The 19,913-nt window shown below is 37.9% G+C and overlaps 1 pseudogene across 1 annotated transcript; it reads left to right on the forward strand.

Moving 5' to 3' along the window:
• The first annotated feature begins 790 nt into the window (after positions 1-790).
• On the forward strand, positions 791-1,541 carry LOC103255585 (annotated as a pseudogene). Its single transcript, XR_002481691.1, has one exon. The product of XR_002481691.1 is annotated as a eukaryotic translation initiation factor 1 pseudogene (transcript).
• The last annotated feature ends 18,372 nt before the right edge of the window (positions 1,542-19,913 follow it).

The following is a 19,913-nucleotide window of genomic DNA, read 5'->3' on the forward strand; positions in this document are numbered from 1 at the left end:
GCTGATGATATGACCCTATATCTCAAAAATCCAGGATAATCTGCCCAAAAACTTCCTTGTACTGTAAAGGACTTTGGCAAAGTCTCAGGGTAGAAAATAAATGTGTAAAAGACAGTCACGTTCTTATACACCAACAACAAATAGGCAGAGAAACAAATAAAAAGCACAATCTCATTAACAGTAGCCACACACACAAAAAAAAAAAGAAAAGAAAAGAAAAGAAATATCTCAGCCTCTTCCTAACCAGAACGGTATAAGACCTTTACAACAAAAACTACGAAATACTGCTCAAAGAAATCCAAGAAGACACAAACAAAGGGAAAAATATTCCATGCTCATGGGCTGGAAGAATTAATATTGTTAAAATGTCCATCCTACCAAAGGCAATCTGCAGATTCAACGCAGTACTCATTAAGATACCAATGTCATTCTCAGACTTGGAAACGAAAATACAGAAATTTATATGGAAACATAAAAGACCATGAATAGTCAAAATAGTTCCAGCAAAAGAAACAAAGTAGAAGGTATCACACTTCCAGACTTTAAACTTTACTATAAGGCTACAGTAATCAAAAACAGCCTGCTATTGGTACAAGAATAGGGATATAGACCAATGGAACAGGATAGAGATTATGGATGAAAAACCTCCCCAGTCACTGAGCCCCCAACAAGGACTCAGAAGCCTTCCCCTTGAGACCCCTCGCTTCCCAACGCTCCGTCCCCCCTGCCCGTCTTCTCCCTCCACCACCTTCCGCAGACACTTTCCACCGAGGAAAAGGAATCGCATCGTATGTCTGCTATCCAGAACCTCCACTCTTTTGACCCCTTTGCTGATGCAAGTAGGGATGATAACCTGCTTCCTGCTGGCACTGAGGATTATATCCTTATGAGAATTCAACAGTGAAAATGGCAGGAAGACCCTTACTACCATCCAAGGGATCACTGATGATTACGATAAAAAGAAACTAGTGAAGGCATTTAAGAAGAAATTTGCCTGCAATGGTACTGTAATTGAGCATCCAGAATATGGAGAAGCAATTCAGCTACAGGGTGACCAGCGCAAGAACACATGCCAGTTCCTCATAGAGATCGGACTGGCTAAGGACAATCAGTTGAAGGTTCATGGGTTTTAAGTGCTTTTGTGGCTCATTGAACCTTAAGTAAGGATATCCTTGCAATGAGTAGAATTTCCCTTCTGTCCCTTGTCACAAATTTTAAAACCTCACAGCTTGTATAATGTAACCATTTGGGGTCTGCTTTTAACCTGGACTAGTGTAACTCCTTCAGGCAATAAGCTGAAAAGAGCCATGCTGTCTAGTCTGGAAGTCCCTCATTTAAACAGAGGTCAAGCAGGAGGTGCCTGGCAGGGTCAAGCTTGAAACAAAGCAATAACGTGATATTTCAACCAAGCCCAGAGCCCTAGGATCACAGACAACTATGTCTGGCCAGAAGTTCCTCAGTTTTCTCTCTGGAGAGTTCCCTGGCCTGAAAGATTGTCACCACCAGAATGAGCCTCGGTGAACCCGAGAGGAGAGGATGACGTGAGGATTTGCCCTTAAAGGGAACCTTTGGCTGTGAAAGAGAGATGCCTGGTCTCTCCATCCCAACCAGCCGGGCAGAGGTCAGAGTGGCCCCCTTCCCGGGGTGATAGCATGTCTGCCTTGCCACAGAGGTCTTCCTCACCAGACATATCTAGCTGAGGGATGTCCTAACACTAGAATGTGAGACCAGCCTTCTCTCAGTTAAACTTTTGACAAGGGAACAAACCTGAAACCAATGCCATGTGAAGTAACAACTGGTTTCTGGATTTTTTCCCCCCTCGGTTATACCGTTATGTATAATGTATTTAAACCCTTATTTAAATAAAACTTGTTGGCCAGGCTCAGCCTGTAATCCCAGCACTTTGGCAGACCGAGGTGAGTGGATTGCCTGTGCCTGCAGGTTCAAGACCCACCTGGGCAACTTGGCGAGACCTCACCTCTACAATAAATCAAAAAATTAGCCGGGCGTGGTAGCGCACGCCTGTAGTTCCAGATACTAAGAAGGCTGAGGTGGAAGGATCACCGGAGCCTAGCAGGTAGATGCTGCAGTGGCCAGGAGAATGCCACTGCACTCCAGTCTGGGTGACAGAGTGAGATTCCAACTCTAAATAAATAAATTAATAAAATTTGTTTTCAGGAAAAAAAGAAAAACCTCAATTTCTCAACCAACTTCTCTCTGACAAAGTCTCCACCACCAACCACTGGGGAGAGGAGAACCTATTCAGTAAATGGTGCTGGGAAAACTGACTGACCATATGCAGAAGATTGAAACAGGATCCCAACCTATCACCATACACAAAATTCAACTCAAAATGGATCAAAGACCTAAACACAAAACCTCAAATTATAAGAATCTTAGAAAACACAGGAGACGCCCTTATGGGAATCCAAGTAGGCAACCAATTCCTGATCAAAATACCAGGTATCCATGTCAAAAGGGATAAGATAGATAAGTTGAACCTGAGCAAACTGAAAGACTTCTGCAAAGCAAAAGAAGCCATCAAAGAATGGGGAGACAGCTCACAGAATGGGAAAAAATATTTGCTAACTGTATATCTGACAAAGGCCTAACATCCAGGGTCTATAAGAAACTCAAACGTGCCAAAAGGAAAAAAAAAACAAACAGCCCCATTAAAAAGTGGACAAAAGACATGGATAGATACTTCTCGAAAGAAGACATACAGACAGCCAACAGACATATGAAAAAGTGCTCAGCCCAACTAGTCATCAGAGAAATACAAATCAAAACCACATTGAGATACCACGTAATCCCAGTAAGAATGGTCATTATTAATAAAAAATAAAAAATAAACATGCTGGTGAGGATGAGGAGAAAAAGGAATGTTTCTACACTGCTGGTGGGAATGCTAACTAGTTCAGCCTCTATGGAAAACAATGTGATGATTTCAAAAAGAATGAGAAATTGACTTTTGTTATGATCCAGCAATCCCTCTACTTAGTATATACCCAGAGGAACTCAAATCATTCTATCAAAAAGATACCTGCACACACATGTTTATCACAGCACTATTCACAATAGCAAAAATATGGACTCAACCATGCTGCCCATTGAAACCGGACTGGATTTTTAAAATGTGGTACATATACTCAATGGAATATTACACAGCCATAAAAAAGGACAAACATATGAACTTCACAGCAACTTGGATGGATTTAGAGCCTATAATACTCAGTGTTCTATTACAGAACAAAGAACTTGTATACCACATGTTTTCACTCATAAACGGACCCTGAACATTTGCCATACTCTTATAAGAAAGGGATTGGCATTAGCAGGACACAGCCAGAGGAGAGGGGCACATAACATTAATAAGAGTACCTAATCTCAAACCAGGCAAAGTGGGGACCAAAGGGAGGCCCATCATACAAGTGTATGATGATCACTTGTATATATAATCCTAAATTATACCCCACACCTTTTAAATTTTAAAAAACACATAAAAAACAAAAAAGACTTTCATTAGTTAGCAGTGAAACAAATAATTTTAAAACTATTTGTATTATTATTATTTTATTTTTAAAATGTGGGGTATAATTCAAAATTAGGTATATAAGTGGTCAACGAACAGGTGAAGTTTGGGCCTTCCATTGGTCCTCACTTCACCTGGTTTAGGATCAGGTACCCTCACTGATGTTGCATCCCCCACCCCCAGCAGTGTCCCCCTACTGCCAATCTCTTTCTTGTATTATTATCATAAATGTTCAGGGTCCACATATGAGTGAGAACAAGTGGTACTCAGTTCCTTGTTTCTGTGATAGATCACTGAGTATTAGAGACTCTAAATCCATACAAGTTGCTGCAAAGTCCATAATTTTTTCTTTCATTATGACTGTATAATATTTGTTTTCTTAAATTTTAAAGTTGTGAGGTACAATTTAGGGATAGGTGCATAAGTGGTCATCGTACAGGTAAACTTTGGGTCTTCCTTTGGTCCCCACTTTGCCTGGCTTCAGATCAGGTACTCTTATTGATGTTACGTGCCCTCCCCTTAATCCCCAGACAGTGTCCCCCTACTGACAATCCCTTTTTTATAGTGTTATGATAAATATGCAGGGTCTGCTTATGAATAAGAACATGTGGTATTCAGATCTTTGTTTCTGTGATGGATCACTGAGTATTATAGACTCTAACTCCATCCAAGTGGCTATGAAGTCCATAATTTTGTCCTTCTTTATGACTGTGTACTATTCCATTGTGCTTTTGTACCACATTTTTAAAATCTAGTCCTCTTTCAATGGGCAGCACAGTTGGCTCCAGGTTTCTGCTTTGTAAATAATGCTGCAATAAACATTCATGCGCAGGTACGTTTTTACAGAGTAATTTGAGGTTCTCCAGGTATACTCCCAGAAGAGGGATTGCTGGGTCTTTTGGAAGGTCAATTTTTAGATCTTTTAGGAATCACCACACTGCTTTCCACAGAGGTTGTGCAAGTTTACACGCCCACCAACATTGTAGAAGCATTCCTTTTTCCCTGCATTCTCTCCAGCATCTGTTATTTTTTGAGTTATTGATGATGGCCATCCTGACTAAGTTGGAGGTAACTCAGTGTGGTTTTAATTTGCATTGCTTTGACAATTAGTGAGGCTGAGCATTTTTTCATGTATCTGTTGGCTGCTCATATGTCTTCTTTTGAGAATTATCTATTCATATATTTTGCCCACTTTGCAATAGGTTTATTTGGTTTTTTTCTTTCAGCATGTTTGAGTTCCTTATAGATCCTAGATGTTAGGCCTTTGTCAGATATACAGTTGGTAAATAATTTTTTACAGTCTGTGAGCTCCCTCCCCACTCTCTTGATGGTTTATTTTGCTTTGCAGAAGGTTGTCAGTTTGGTGAGGTCCCACTTCTCTATCTTCTCTCTTATAGCATGGGCACTTAGGGTTTTGATCAGGAGTTAACCGCCTACTCTGATTCGTATAAGAGTGACTTCTGCATTTTCTAAGATTCATATAGTTTGAAGTTTGACATTAGGTCTTTGATCCATTTAAGGTTAATTTTTGTGTATGGTGATAGGTAGGGGTCCTATTCCATTCTTCTGCATGTGGTCAACCAGTTTTCCCAGCACTATTTACTGAATATGTTTTCCTTTCTCCTGTGGTTGTTGATGGAGACTTTGTCAAAGATAAGTTGGTTGAGAAATTGAGATTTTTATTCCATCTTCTCTATCCTTTGCCATTGATCTCTATGTCTGTTCTTGTACCAATACCAGACTGTTTTGATTATTGTATACTTATAATAAAGTTTAAAGTCTGGAAGTGTGATACTCCTCGCTTTGCTTCTTTTGCTAAGGATTGTTTTGTCTATCTGTGGTCTTTTATGATTTCATATGAATTTCTGTATTGTCATTTCCAGGTCTGAGACGAATGATGTTGGTAATTTAATGGGTATTGCATTGAATCTATATATTGCCTTTGGTAGGATGGACATCTTAACAATGTTCATTCTTTCTATTCATGAGTATGGAACTTTTTTTTCCATTTTTTTTGTGTGTCTTCTTTGATTTCTTTGAGAGTGTTTCGTAGTTTTTGTTGTAAACATCTTTCATTTCTCTAGTTAGGAAGCTACCAAAGTATTTCATTTTTTTTCTTTTTTGTAGCTATTGTGAATGGGATGGTTGCATAATATTCCATCAGAACTCAAACGTGCCATGAGGAAAAAAGCAAACAGCCCTATTGAAAAGTGGGTAGAAGAATAGATACGTCTCAAAAGAAGACATCCGAGCAACCAACAGATACATGAAAAAATGCTCAGCTTCACTAATCATCAAAGAAATGCAAATCAAAACCACACTGAGATACAACCCAACTCCAGTCTGGATTGCCATATCATCAATAACTCAAAAAACAACAGAAGCTGAAGAGAATGAAGAGAAAAGGGAACTCTTCTACACTGTTGGGGGGAGTGAAATCTAATACAGTGTCTGTGAAAACAGTGTGGCGATTCCTAAAAGATCTGAAAATTGTCCTTCTCTACAATCCAGCTATCCCCCTCCTGAGAATATACCCAGAGGAACTCAAATCATTCTACAAAAAAGATACCTGTGCAAGCATGTTTATTGAAGCACTATTCACAGTAGCAAAAACATGGAACCAACCTTGCTGCCCACTGAAAGTGGACCAGTTAAAATTATGTTTAATGTTAATTATCTTCACTAACCCCTCTTCATTCTTACCTTATAATAGCCCTGTATACATCCTCCCACATCGTATTCATACAAACACACTGAAACATAGAGCAGACCACAAAGAACTAATATCCAGAATCTGTAAAGAGTGCCAACAAGTTGACAAGACAAAACAACTCCATTAAAAGTGGGCAAATGACATGAACAGACACTTCTCAAAGGAAGACATACAAGTAACTGATAAACACATGAACAAATGCTCAATATTATTAACTGTCAGAGAATTGCAAATTAAAACCACAATGAGATGCCATTCCACACTAGAAAGAATGGCTGTGATTCAAGTCAAAAAACAACAAATGTTGGTGAGGTTGAAGAAAAAAGGGAACAGTTCTTTTTTTTTTTTAATAAAGATGTAGGGTACAATTCAGGGTTAGGTATACAAACGTTGATTATGCCGGTACGCTTGTTGATGAGGTGTGCCCCTCCCTCCCCTAGCAGTTTCCCTCAACTGCCAATCCTCCCACCCTCCCCTGACAGTTTTCCACTATTGCCAATCCCTTTCTTATAGTATCATAATTGTTCAAGATCCACTTATGAGTGGGAACATATGGTACTCGGTTCTTTGTTTCTGTGATAGATCACTGAAGATGATTGACTCTAAATCTATCCAAGTTGCTGCAAAGTACATATGCTTGTCCTTCTTATGGCTGCATAATATTCCATTGTGTATATGCTTGGTTCCACGCTTTTGCTATTGTGAATAGAGCTGTGACAAATATACATATGCAAGTATCTTTTCTGTAGACTGATTTTAGTTCCTCCAGGCATATTACCAATAGGGAATTGCAGGGTCATATAGGTGAATTTCTAGTTCTTTCAGAAATCACCACACTATCTTCCAAAGAGGTTGCACTAGGTTACATTCCCATCAGCAGTGTAGAAGCATTCCTTTTTCTTCACATCCTCATCAGCATCTGTTGTTGTTTGTTTTATTAATGATGGCCATTCCTACTAGGGTTAGGTGGTATCTCAATATGGTTTTGATTTGCATTTCTCTGACGATGAGTGAGGCAGAACACTTTTTCAAACAAACAGCCCCATTAAAAAGTGAGTGCCTCACTCATCTGCAGATGAGCACTTTATCATGTATCTGTTGGCTGCCCGTATATCTTCTTTTGAGAAGTGTCCACTTTTTAATGGGGTTGTTTGTTTTTTTTCTTTTTGGTACATTTGAGTTCCTTGTAGATCCTAGATGTTAGGCCTTTGTCAGATATACAGTTGGCAACTTTTTTTTCCCATTCTGTGGGCTGTATCCCTGCTTTCTTGATGGTTTCTTTTGCTTTGCAGAAGCTTGTTAGTTTGATGAAATCCCACTTGTCTATCTTATTTCTTAAGGTATGGGCATGTAGGGTCCTGATCAGAAATTGGTTGCCAGTTCCAATTTCCATAATGGTGTCTCCTGAGTTTTCTAAGATTCTTATAGTTTGAGGTTTTACGTTTAGGTCTTTGATCCATTTTGAGTTAATTTTTATGTATGGTGATAAGTAGGGGTCCTGTTTCAATCTTCTGCATGTGATCAACCAGTTTTCCTGGCACCATTTACTGAATAGGTTCTCCTCTCCCCAGTGGTTGTTGTTGGAGGATTTGTGAAAGATGAGTTGGTTGAGAAATTGAGGGTTTGCTTCTGGAATCTCTATCCTGAAAAGGGAACATTTCTACCCTGTTGGTGAGAATGTAAGGTAGTTTAAAACCTGTGGAAGCAGTTTAGGGATTTCTAAAAGAACTAAAAATAGATTTATCATTCAACCCAACAATCCCTCTACTAGGTATATAGCCCGAGGAACATAAATCACTCTGTCAAAAAGACACCTGCACTTTCATGTTTATTGCAGTACTATCCACAATAGGAAAAACATGAAAACAACTTCGGTACCTATCAATAGTGGACTGGATAAAGAAAATGCGGTGCATATACACCATAGAATACTACACAGTCATAAAAATCATGTCCTTTGCAGCAACATGGATGCAGCTAGAGACCATCAATCTAAGCAAATTAGCACAGAAATAGAAAACTGAATACAACAGTTTCTTGGTTATTGATTTGTACACAAATGGAATCTTCTTAAACATATTATTTTGCAAATTATTTTTTACTGGTTTTACATGTATCATGAACATAACTAAATCAACAAACGTAGAATATATTCATTCTTACTAATAGCTGAATAATATACCATAGTATGGATGTAATGCAATGTATCTAATCCTTTCCATATAGAAGAGAATTCATGTTGCTTTCGGGTCCTTGCTTTTCAAATAATGCATCAATAAACCTCTTATATACTAGAGTTTTTATTTTATAGAATAGATTTCAAAAGTGAAAATCCTGAGACAAAAAGCACTTGTATAGCCTACTTTTCTTAAATGTTGTAGTAATTTATAACCCTGCTAAAAAGAAAATAATACATATTCTCTCATTGTCTACTGTTACTCTAATATTTGCCAACCTGATAGATAGAATGTGGTGTTGCATGGTTGCTTCAATTTGCATTTCCCTAACTACTCATGAGATTGAATGTCTTCTCCATGGTGTTTATTCTGTATTTGTTTTTTCCTGTTGGTTTGTTTAGACCTTCAGTTTCCTAACTTGAGTTTCACTTTTGTTATCAATTCATGGGAGATCTTTGAGTCTATAACACTTTCTTTGGCATTTGACTAATATCCCTCAAAACTCCCCTACAAAGTTCCATGTGTGATATAAATTATCTCCTCCATCTATACTTCTCTTTTACTTCTGGTGTCTTTGTCATACAGTTTTTTTTTTAATGCAATTGTAGTAAAGACTACCAGTTGCCCACTAACACCCATTCTGCCTTCTTCCTGGCATATGGCCACACTAAACCATGTAGGAGTAAGGGGTTAATATAAAGAATAATTAAACTCATAAATGAATGACTATAAGATAAAAGGAAATGCTATATGGTACCCTAGGGCTGAGGGAGAACACTAACAGAAGGCCAAACCCTAGAAGGGGTTCCTTCCCCCAAGGCTGGGGTTTAGCCCACATGGAGAGGTATGTATCAGCCTGCTAGCTAGCAGAGAATTTCACTTGTTTGCCTGGGCCACGGCTGACTGTAGTCACTGGACAAGCAGGAAGCAATCTTCCAGAGTACAGACTGGGCACAGAAACTTGAGGGCTGGTAGTCTAGGCATGCAGAGGAGGTGGAACTGCCGGCTCCCTGGGGCAGTTTCCACATGAGCTGGGCTGCAGAAAGTTCATCACCAGGCCAGGTATAGGCTGTAAAATTATCAAGAGACCACTCATTCAGGGCCCATGGTTAGGGCAGAACTCTACAAGATGCCCTCACACCCACACTGCTGATCCACTGTGTAGCTGCCAGAAACAGCAGCTCCTCCTTCTCCAGCAATGTTTCTTCAATACCCTCTACCAAGAAATCTTAGTCTTGCCCATGGTAATGGAAAGATGCATGAAGAAATTCTGTGCACTATTTCAGATCACATAATGAAGAGTGAATGTGGAGTTTACAGACGATAAATTGATAACCAGGACATTACAACTCGTCAACTTGAAAAGAGCGTGAGTTTCTGCATGCCTGTCCACAAGGTCCACCAGCAGTCCACCACCATCCAAAATGGCTGCCTCAGAAATGTTACAGGAATGAAAAATAAGCTTTTAGATCCTTTGACTAATTCGATAGTCAAATATGTTCGTCTTTCCCTTTATGGTTTCCGGGTTTCCTGCCTTGTTCAGGAAGATCCTCTACAGTTTGTTTCAAAGCATATTACAGGTGATCATTGGATTGGGAAAAGACTAGTCAAAAGAGAACAAATATTGCCACCTTGGTTATAGCTAGATGACAGCTATTTCCTTACACAGACAAGCAAAAGAGGGGGAAAAAACAAAGGACTGGTGTATAAGTGAAGAGCTGTGAACACAAACTGCTCTAGTTCCTTTGAGGAGTTTCTGTGAATACTTTCCAAAATACAGATTTAAAGCAGCTGCAGTAAGAGAGGGATCTAATATAAAAAATTTATAATAATCAGTTCTTCTAGCAGGTTGAATGCCTTAACCACTATATACAAACATGTGTTAATTAAGCAAGAGGCCTGAGCAGCTGGAAACAGGGAAGGTCGAATTCAGTAGAAAGTTCTACACTGTCTCACTCCAGAGAGAATTCCTCTCGGCTATAGCTCAGATCTAACATTAGGATTACTCTGTCACGTGAAAAACTAATTATAGCCTCTCCACATATCCTCCATGTCCTCCTTTCCTCTAGCATCTTTTTCTTTTCTGTGTGTGTGAAAGGAGTGTGGGCCTTATAGATAAAGTCAGTCGACATTTATGGCTGTGCTGTGTATTGCACATTGTATTGCCTGACACTCTGGGAAAATACAAAGGAAAAACAAACCCTCATCCAGATTCAAAGGCAAACGTTTATGATAGGCTATCAGGGAATTTGAACCAACACATGAGCAATACAGAAAAGGCAGGCCAAAAAGACATTTCACTAACAAAAGCACCAGTTTTAGCAAGTGTCTACCAGTAATAAGAACAATGAGGAGATGCAGAATGAACACATCTTCATCTCCCCTTTTCTGTGCATGCAGAAATCAGTGTATATGTGTATGTAAATACTAGCTAACAAATTGAGGCCACCAAAAGACAAGTCAAAATTTGGTGATTGCCTGATGAATATTGCTGATGTGGTGCCTTTTGTATCTAATGAATGTATTATATTTTACTCATTTGTTTTAAACCACAGCATAAAATCCTCTAGTAGATATCGTCTTTCTCACTATTGTTTTGTTCTGGAACTCTGTTCTCGAAATTCAGGCTTACATTTTGGAGTAATAGAAAACAAAATATCCTACCTCACTCAGCATTTTAATCACATCTTTGCACCTTTCTCCTTGTAGAAATTCCCTACATCCCTGTCCTCTCCTGCCTAGTGAATTCCTGCTATCCTTCAAACTCAGTTCATACATAGAAAGGTCCTCTGTGGGACCTTTTCTGAGTTCCTCTAAACAGAATTAATTCATCTAGCATGAGTGTTGTCATTGCACTTTGGAAACATTTACTACGTGTCTTCCTCTCCTGCTGATCTGTGGCAGGGATTTTTGTCTTGGATATTTATATTTCTACTGCATGGCATTTGTAGCTGGCCAATAAAAGTTTATTAAATGAATAAATTTTTCACTTTTGCTCTATTGCCTCTGTCTTATAATGTCAGAATTTCAAATTCTTAAAACATTTCATGAAGAAACTAATAAAATTCCCGTAAAATTGTGTGTTAGTTTGTATTCAGAGTCGTGTTAAAAGCCCTTCCACCGATTATTCCAGACCCCATGGCTGCACTGGGCTATGTCCTGGAAGTACGCTGCCCTCTGCTGGTGTCCTTTTCAACAAGCTCATCTGTGATGCCTACAGTGCCAGGTTGGCCTTTGTTTAGATGGTTGTTCTAATCCTCCCCCCCCTCCACATCATGCTGGGCCACAGATAACCACGTGGCCATAACTATTTACAGAAGGACAGTAGTGTAGAATATTAATTTTCATTTTTCAGTCTGTGAAGAATAGGCAGGATAACAAAGAGGAAATAAAGAATGATACATTTATTTATATGTATTTTCTTTGGGGCCCTGAGCTGCTGAGAAAATTTGTATCATTTTTATTAGTCTCATAATTTTGAGTGGCTTTACACCACTCTTGCTAAGACCACATAATTATAGCAAAGAAATATCAAACATTAACACCACCAGAGTTCCATGATCCCAGGAAAAATAAAGAGCTTCAAGCAAATGATAGTCTCAATCTTTGATTCTATGTAATTATAAAATATTTATATTTCTTGACTTGAAAGTAAGTTAATAATCTACTATGTTAAAACAACAGGGCACACACCCTGTATGACTGTGAGTGTGTGTCTGTGTATAGATAGATCAATACACACATGTTTATGTGGTGTGCTTTTAATTTTGTAAGTGCATATTTATATGCACATATCTGAAAGAGGAAAGATCAGAAATAACATGCCAAGATGCTAATAATTTTCAGCAGTAGATGGCAATATTTTCAGCTGTTTTTGATTTAATTTTTATTGTTTATCTGTATTTTCTAATTTTTCTGAAATAATCATGAACTACTTGGGCAATTAAAAAATGAGGAGAGAAAAATTCATAGATAACATTGCTAGGGGAAACAGTACTAAGTAAGGCTTAAAGTCAAAATTAAAAGTATCCTGCCAACACTTCCACATTGTTGGTGGTAATGTAACCTAGCACAACCTCTGTGGAAAACAGTGTGGCAACTCCTAAAAGATCTAATAATCGACCTTCCATATGACCCAGCATTCCCCCTACTGGGAATATACCCAGAAGAACTCAAATCACTCTATGAAAAAGATACTTGCACACGCACGCTTATTGCAGCAAAAACATGGAGCCAACCGTGCTGCCCATCGAAAGAGGAAAAGGAAAAAGGAAAAGAACTGGATTTTTAAAATGTGGTACATATACGCAATGGATTATTATGCAACCATAAAAAAGGACAAAATTATGAACTTCGCAGCAACTTGGACGGATTTAGGGTCTATGATACTGAATGATCTATCACAGAAACAAAAAACTGAGTATCACATGATCTCACTCATAAGCAAACCCTGAAATTATCATAATACTATAAGAAAGGGATTGGTAGTAGTGGAAAACTACCAGGGGGTGGAGGGGGGCATACCTCATCAAGGGTACCTGCATAATGTACATTTGTATATCTAACCCTGAATTGTACCCTGCAACTTTAAAATTTTTTTAAAAGATTTTTTAACTATCCTGCCTAGTGCAAGTAAAAAACGTACCTTCTGATGCTAACATCGCTAAGAAAAACAAATCTATGGTTGTCAATTACAGGAAGAAATATGCTTCTCCTCTCAGAGTCATTGTTCAGCCTGCCCTTCTGAGACAGGTCCTGTGAGGCATGGTTCAGCCCCATTTACCTGGCCATTCATCATTAAGCCAACCTGTTCTTTATTAAGAAGCCTGTGAAGTCGGCCTGCTGTTGCCCCAGAAATAGGTTTGCTGAAAGACTGTTTGAGTTATTCCAAAAAGGAACCAAACCACAGGCACTTGAATACCCTAAGAATGCTGAAGAAAGGAGGAAATGGCATGAACACTTGGGAAAGACAGCTCAGCAATTTTCTTTTTAATTATTGAGATAAGAGAGTGAGGTTGGTTTCATTTAGCTGTTCAAATAGAAATCTATTTAAATATTTAAACAGAAAAACCTCCTGATCTACCATCCTGCCCTCCTGTAACAGCTATGGCCTTTCCACAGAGATAAATTTTATAGTAGATTTGGTTTGAGAAACTTCTATTTTATGGGTTAGAAATTGATTTCAAGAGCCTTCAGCAGAGTAAAACACACACAATTGTGTATTTGCTTTGGGGGTAAATCCACACTCCCTTGCAGTACAATCTAAATCTCCTGCTGGTAAACACTAGGATGTTTGGCGTTTGAATTGGTTCTCTTTTAGATATGTAGTCCTGATAATCTCTTTCACAGGCTATTAAGGGCCCAAACCCTCCAAAATTGCCTGACCCTTACTTCCTGGACATCATCCTACACTATTTTTCTTCATTACACTTGGGCAAATAAAATTCAACATCAAAACAACAAATATTTGTTATGTGCCTATTTGCTATCTCCTCAAAATGTACCCACCCCAGTGGGTCCCTGTAAGTAGACAAACCTTACTGCTCTGTTCCATAACCAAGCCCATTCCAGAATTTAAAGATTTCCTTAAATTACACACTCTTCAAGAAGTAATTCCACAAGAAGGGGGAAGGGAACCTGTCACATCATTTTAACCCATCCCACATTTTATGCTTCCAGGGTTTTACTCTGCCTAGAGTGTCCAGCCTATTTTTCATCCAGCAAAATCCTTTGACCTTGAGGGTCTAGCTTGATTATTAACACCTCAGCCCACCCAAATCACCTCCTCCCTTAAAGGTATAAGTTTCAATCATTCCCTGGTCATTGTTTCCAATTTCCTTATCTCTACTTAGGGTAGAACTCTAACATTGAATTGCAATTTTCTGTTTACATATCTGTCTTTCCCCTTTAGACTGTGAGTTCCCAAGGAAACAGACTATCTCACATTACAATATTCCCAGTACCTACTGTTCAATAAATAAATGCCAAGTGAATATATGAATGTAACAACCCCTACAGAATCCAATTTGTCTGTATACTTTTACACGTACAATAAAGAGATTAACAGATCCAAAAGACAGTGTAAGAGCTTTATCTCAATTCTTTTTACAATATGTGATAAAATAGAATTGAACAAGCACTATTTTAATTAATACTTAACAGAATGGCATTTATTAATATTTCTGTAGAGGGTAGTGTGAAAGCAGCAATTTTCACTTCAGGGTTTCTCATGGAGAAAAAAAAAATCATCTTTTCAAGAAGAAAAGTAGATTTTCCTAGCAGCTCAAACTTCCTTTCACCCAGTTCTGTTAAACTAAAACAGCCAGCCAAAAGCTGTTTCACATTTTGTCACCCCAAAGAATGTGATTTTTTTTCTTGCTATGTTGGTGTGAGTTTTCCCACATTACTTTCTTCAACTGTTTGTACCATTGGTGGCTGAGAAAAGAAAATATCAGATATCATTGCCTGATGCAACAATTATAAATTTTGCAAAAATACAAATTGTAAACTTTTATGTTCCCAATTAATTTAGTCTTTTATTTTCTGAAATCATAATTATCTTCTTTCAGAAGGTTATACCACTGTAATTTTGAAGTACACTTTTCCCTTAAATTTTCACCTGTTATTATTCCTGAACACTCCACAATAAATTTCTTCCTCTAACCTTTGAGACTAATCCCTTTGTTAGGAAAGATCAATTTTGTCTACTTCCTGCTAGCCGACCAACAAGATGAAAAGAGATATTCATTCTTTCAAGTTCACAGTAGCACAAAATGCATTCCACAAGTTGGTACAAAGCCATCTACAAACCAAAGGAAGCCCACAGGCTGGTAATTCAGCAAAGATACAGGCTGTCATTAATTCATACTTAATTTGTTCACCTGTGAAACCATGGATTTGGTATATGAAAATACAAAGCAAAGCCATTGTTCTCATAATCCAGGTATTTTTTAAAGTCTAATCTTTATTTCCTGAATATTTTAGATGAACATGTGGGTCAGGTCAGCCTGAACAGTACAAGTATCTAATGTCCATCTTTGATAGGCAAATCAGTATGCTTCGCCTAACCAACACGTCTGTTTCCAATTTAAAGTTTGTTTAATTCGTCTCTGAAAGTGTACAACTAATTTCAACCCTCAGGCAGTTTGGACATCCACAGTTTTGTTAAACGTAGCAAGATGATGATTTATTTGGTGCATACTCTAGTTTCCAAGGCTAAGGAGTTAATATCATCTTGATGCGCTAAGATCCCCTAATGATGTAGTGCCCAAAATCAATCTTCTAGTGTGCTGCTTAGAGATCGATGTGAATTTATTTATGACGCTATCCATGATCGACACAAGAAAAAGCCTTTGATGGTTTCAAAGAAGAAAAGATTGCAGAATATGAAGTGCCTTTTATTTCCTCAGCTAGATGCATAACAGACTAGCTTTTACTCCACAAACAAGGGTGAATACACTCTGCTTGTGCATCTGTGGCAACCAACTAGACACTACAGTTTCAATTTAGGATTATTATGCAAAGTTGGATTTTTTTTTTCTAAGCTGTTTGGGGTTGCAAATAGAACAAAAAATAGTCTATGTTCTGAATTTAAAAATCGAAAAAGCAGATGTACTAAAATATAAAACATGATAGACAGCATAACATTAATCTTGTTTCTGGACTTATTTCCCACTTGGAAAGTTTCTTCACAAAGAAAGATTTACTGAGGGAGAGTCCAGTCCCCATGGTGCGATAAAAAATTCAGGAGGCTTAGAGAGAGAGGCTATGTACCAAAGTTAGAATATTTGGTTGTGATGTAGGGCAGGGGGTTTAGGAAATCTAAAAATCATATGAAAGATTTAAAACACTTTGATTTATTATAAATTTGATATATGATTTATCAAATTAGTAAAACATTTACTTTTGATATTGCTTGAAGTTAATATTGCAGCTAATGCAGTTATGAATAATTTAAATTTGAATTTACACGTTTAATCATTTCTGTCAAAAAATAGTGAAATGCAATGTTCAGTTGACTATTTCTCTGATATCCATGTAACTTACTAGCGTTGGTAAATTTGCTTGTCACTTAACACAGTCTAGAATTATTTAATTACTGAGTATCTCTTCCTATTTTTTACATTTCTCTTAAAAGCTGTTCTAGAGGAAAAACTTTTTTGTAATATAATATCTGGTTCCTTGATATATTGGAGTAAATATCAACTTTTTAAATCTAACAAAAACCAGGATCATTTTTTCTTTACTTTTATTGTTAATAACATCATCTTGGAAGCTTAATACATTTTTTTACTCGGTGCATTTGATATATTTGTTTTAGGTAAGATCCCATTTAATCGAGTGTGTATTCCTGTTCTCTAAAAGAAGTGGCTAGGGAAAGATGAGAGGGAAGTAATAGAGCTTTCCTATAATTGTAGAACTTGAGATGATAAAACAGCAGGTAGTCAATTATCCTTATAAACCTGTACCCAAGTAGAGAGGAGAAAAGCTGTGCTCCAGAAGACAAGCCTAAAGTTCATTAGCAAGTCGTATTCTCTCAAGAGTTCTGTGCCAAAGGAGGAAATTCTCACAGATAACAAGAAGGTGAGTCAAAGGCCACATGTAGACCAGATTTTTATGATACAGAGACCTCATCCTGTCACCTCACTTTTCTTTTCACTATTTACAAGAAGTGCCACCAAAGTTTTCTCTTACTCATTCATGTATTCATTCAGCACGTGCCTATTGACTATAAAGTAGATGTAAAGCACCATGCCATGAACTAACGCCATAGCATGGCCAGCTGTACGTCAGCAATCTGCACATGTTCAGATCCCTAGTCACCCCAGGAAAAGGCACATTGATTTCTCAAAGTGTCAGCATCAGACAAAAAAATTACACAGAAACCATTTTGAATCAGAAGACAAAGTTGAGGTTGCATATGTTGAATTTCTTCAGGCTGGCAATTTAAGGTTCATTCAGGTAATCAAAATTTTTTTGTCTTTCAAAATCTTGATATGCACACCAGGATTTATATTTTTATGGCTGATTACACAAATATACATACATCTCCTTAAAACACGTACAAAATTATTCTCTTGAGCCAGGTAAGTTTACCTTTGTGCTTAAATTCCCCTACAGTTCATTGAAAATGCTATAGCCAGTATTCTCAAGGATAGTGAAGAACCATGGTGGACATTTTAGGTGCAGGAAAGAACACTTGAAATGATGGAAGCCATCATTTGTTTACTCAATAAACATCCTTGTTTCCTTGCCCTGTGCCAGGGTCTGTACTATGTACTGGGGCTATAAAGACAGACATGACCACAAGATTAAAAAAATTACAAGTTAAATCCTGCCTCAAGTTGTTCGTGCTCTCTTAAAGCAGACAGACATGTAAACACTTACCATGCAATAGAATGGATATATAAAAAGACATGTGAATGAGATAGTGCAAAACAGAAGTGTTACAAAATATATCAAAAAACAGGAGAGGAGTCAGAGTTTCACAGAGTAGGTGACAACTGACTCAAATCCCATCAGACAAAGAAGAGATTTCTAGATAAACAAGAGTGGGAAGGGCATTCAAAGCAGAGAAATAGCATATTGCATTTGGAGAGCTGTGAGTAGTTTGATGTGGCTAGAATAAAGATGTGGCAGGAATCAGTCTGAAAGGTAAGCAGAGGTCAGATCCCAAAGAGCTTTAAATTCAGAACTAAGAATAAGTTTGAGTTGCAGGTTGGAGAATCACATGATCAATTTGGGTATGAAGCTAGAGGCATAAAACTGGGAGTCTTTGATTTATGGATTGAATTTCAAAGTGGAATACATTATACAGAGTTTGTGAGTCAGAAGAAAGGCTTTTGAGCACCATCATCTAAGAAGCAGGGAAAGAAATGAGTCCACAGAGAAGTTGTTAAATGAGTAGTCAGAAGGTAAGAAGACAACCAGAAATGAGGGGAGAACCCACAAAAAGGACTTTTGAGAAGAAATTATCTAACAATGCAGCAAAGAGGTCAAGTAAGATAAGAAAATACGAATCCAATACAGTCAGCAAGCAGAATAGGAAGGAAGTCAGATTACAGGAGACTGAGGAATAAATAAGAGATGAGAAAGTGAAGACAATTCAGTCATGCTTCACAAAGAAACATAAGGCTAGAGAGGAACAAAGGGCCATGAGGTTTAGTTTTTAAGATGAACGAAACTTAAGCGTAGCACCAGAGGCGAGGAAGAGGTTCAAAATATAAAAGATTTACAAGAAATCACTGCAGAATTAGAGTGTCAAAGGCAATTAAAGCAGACAGGACCCACAATGTCAGCAGAGAAACTAACCTTGTACTTTAAGGAAAGAGAGAGAAGAAAAATATGGGTACGAGGAAGACTTCTGAAAAATCAGTGGTAGAAGTGAAGAGTATTCATTCTCCCAAGTGTGGTAAAGGGAAAGGTCTAGGGTATAAGGTATGAGAAAAGTCATAAAGATTGGAACAATTTGGTGTAAGAAGTAGGAAAAGAAGTTGAAAGGAAATAAGAAAGGAACCTGGAAGGATCACCTGGTGCTTTTGAAAGTGTATTTAGGATTGGAGACCCTAACTTTTCCCAGTGACATTAATCTACTTCTCTTGCCAGCACCTTCAACTTTCTCACCCATCTACCATGCAATGTCAAATCCTGGATCAAGTGAGACAACTGAAAGGACAAAAGACAGAGGGTCAGAAATAGATGATTTCCATGTGGTGATGAGATCCAAGGTCTGACCATGAAAATTAGTTTTAGAAGCAGAGTGAAGAAACAGGCAATGGCATTGAGACAAAGGAACTCTAAGGCTAAGATACTGACTGTAGGTTTTTCAGGGCTTTATTTCTTATGTCAAGCATATCATCTCAAAAAACCCTGGGAGGCAAGAACTATTATTTTCATCATCCTCATTTTCCAGATGAGAAAACTAAGACACTGAACATTTAAACAACTTGCCTAAATTCACACAGATATGCTAGAAGGAGCAGGGATTTGAGTCCAGGCAGTCCAGCTCCAGAGTTCTTGCTCTGAACACTACACTATGATACTTTCCTTAGAATGGCACAATAGCGTCTGGGAGCCATGGATGGCATGGCTCACATCAGGAGGTGGAAGATGAGTGGTCATCTAAAATATAATTAGGTGCTCTCCCTAATATCAGCAGCATTGGAACTGCATTTACTGAGCTTCCATTATGTACAAGTTTGTGCTATTTTAAAACAATTGACTCTAGTATTCTAGTAGCAGCTGTAGAGCCAGAATTTCATTTTGCTCATATTTCTTCCTTAAAATTTCCAAAAAAGGTTTTTGTTATAAAAAAAAAAAAAACTAAAATGATACCCTTGTATTCAGCCTGCTGGGTAGTAGAATCTTAAGTTAATTGATTCTATAAAAATCCATAGCCTAGCAGCCAAATATATTCATCTGAGAAATAACTGAACAGTTCACAGTGGAATTGAATGATGCTGCATACACAGGAAAAACCAGCAGGTAATCA

Source organism: Carlito syrichta, unplaced genomic scaffold (genome assembly GCF_000164805.1).
Source record: "Carlito syrichta isolate Samal-C Ts95f unplaced genomic scaffold, Tarsius_syrichta-2.0.1 Scaffold288280, whole genome shotgun sequence".
In the NCBI taxonomy this organism is placed as follows: Eukaryota; Metazoa; Chordata; class Mammalia; order Primates; family Tarsiidae; genus Carlito; species Carlito syrichta.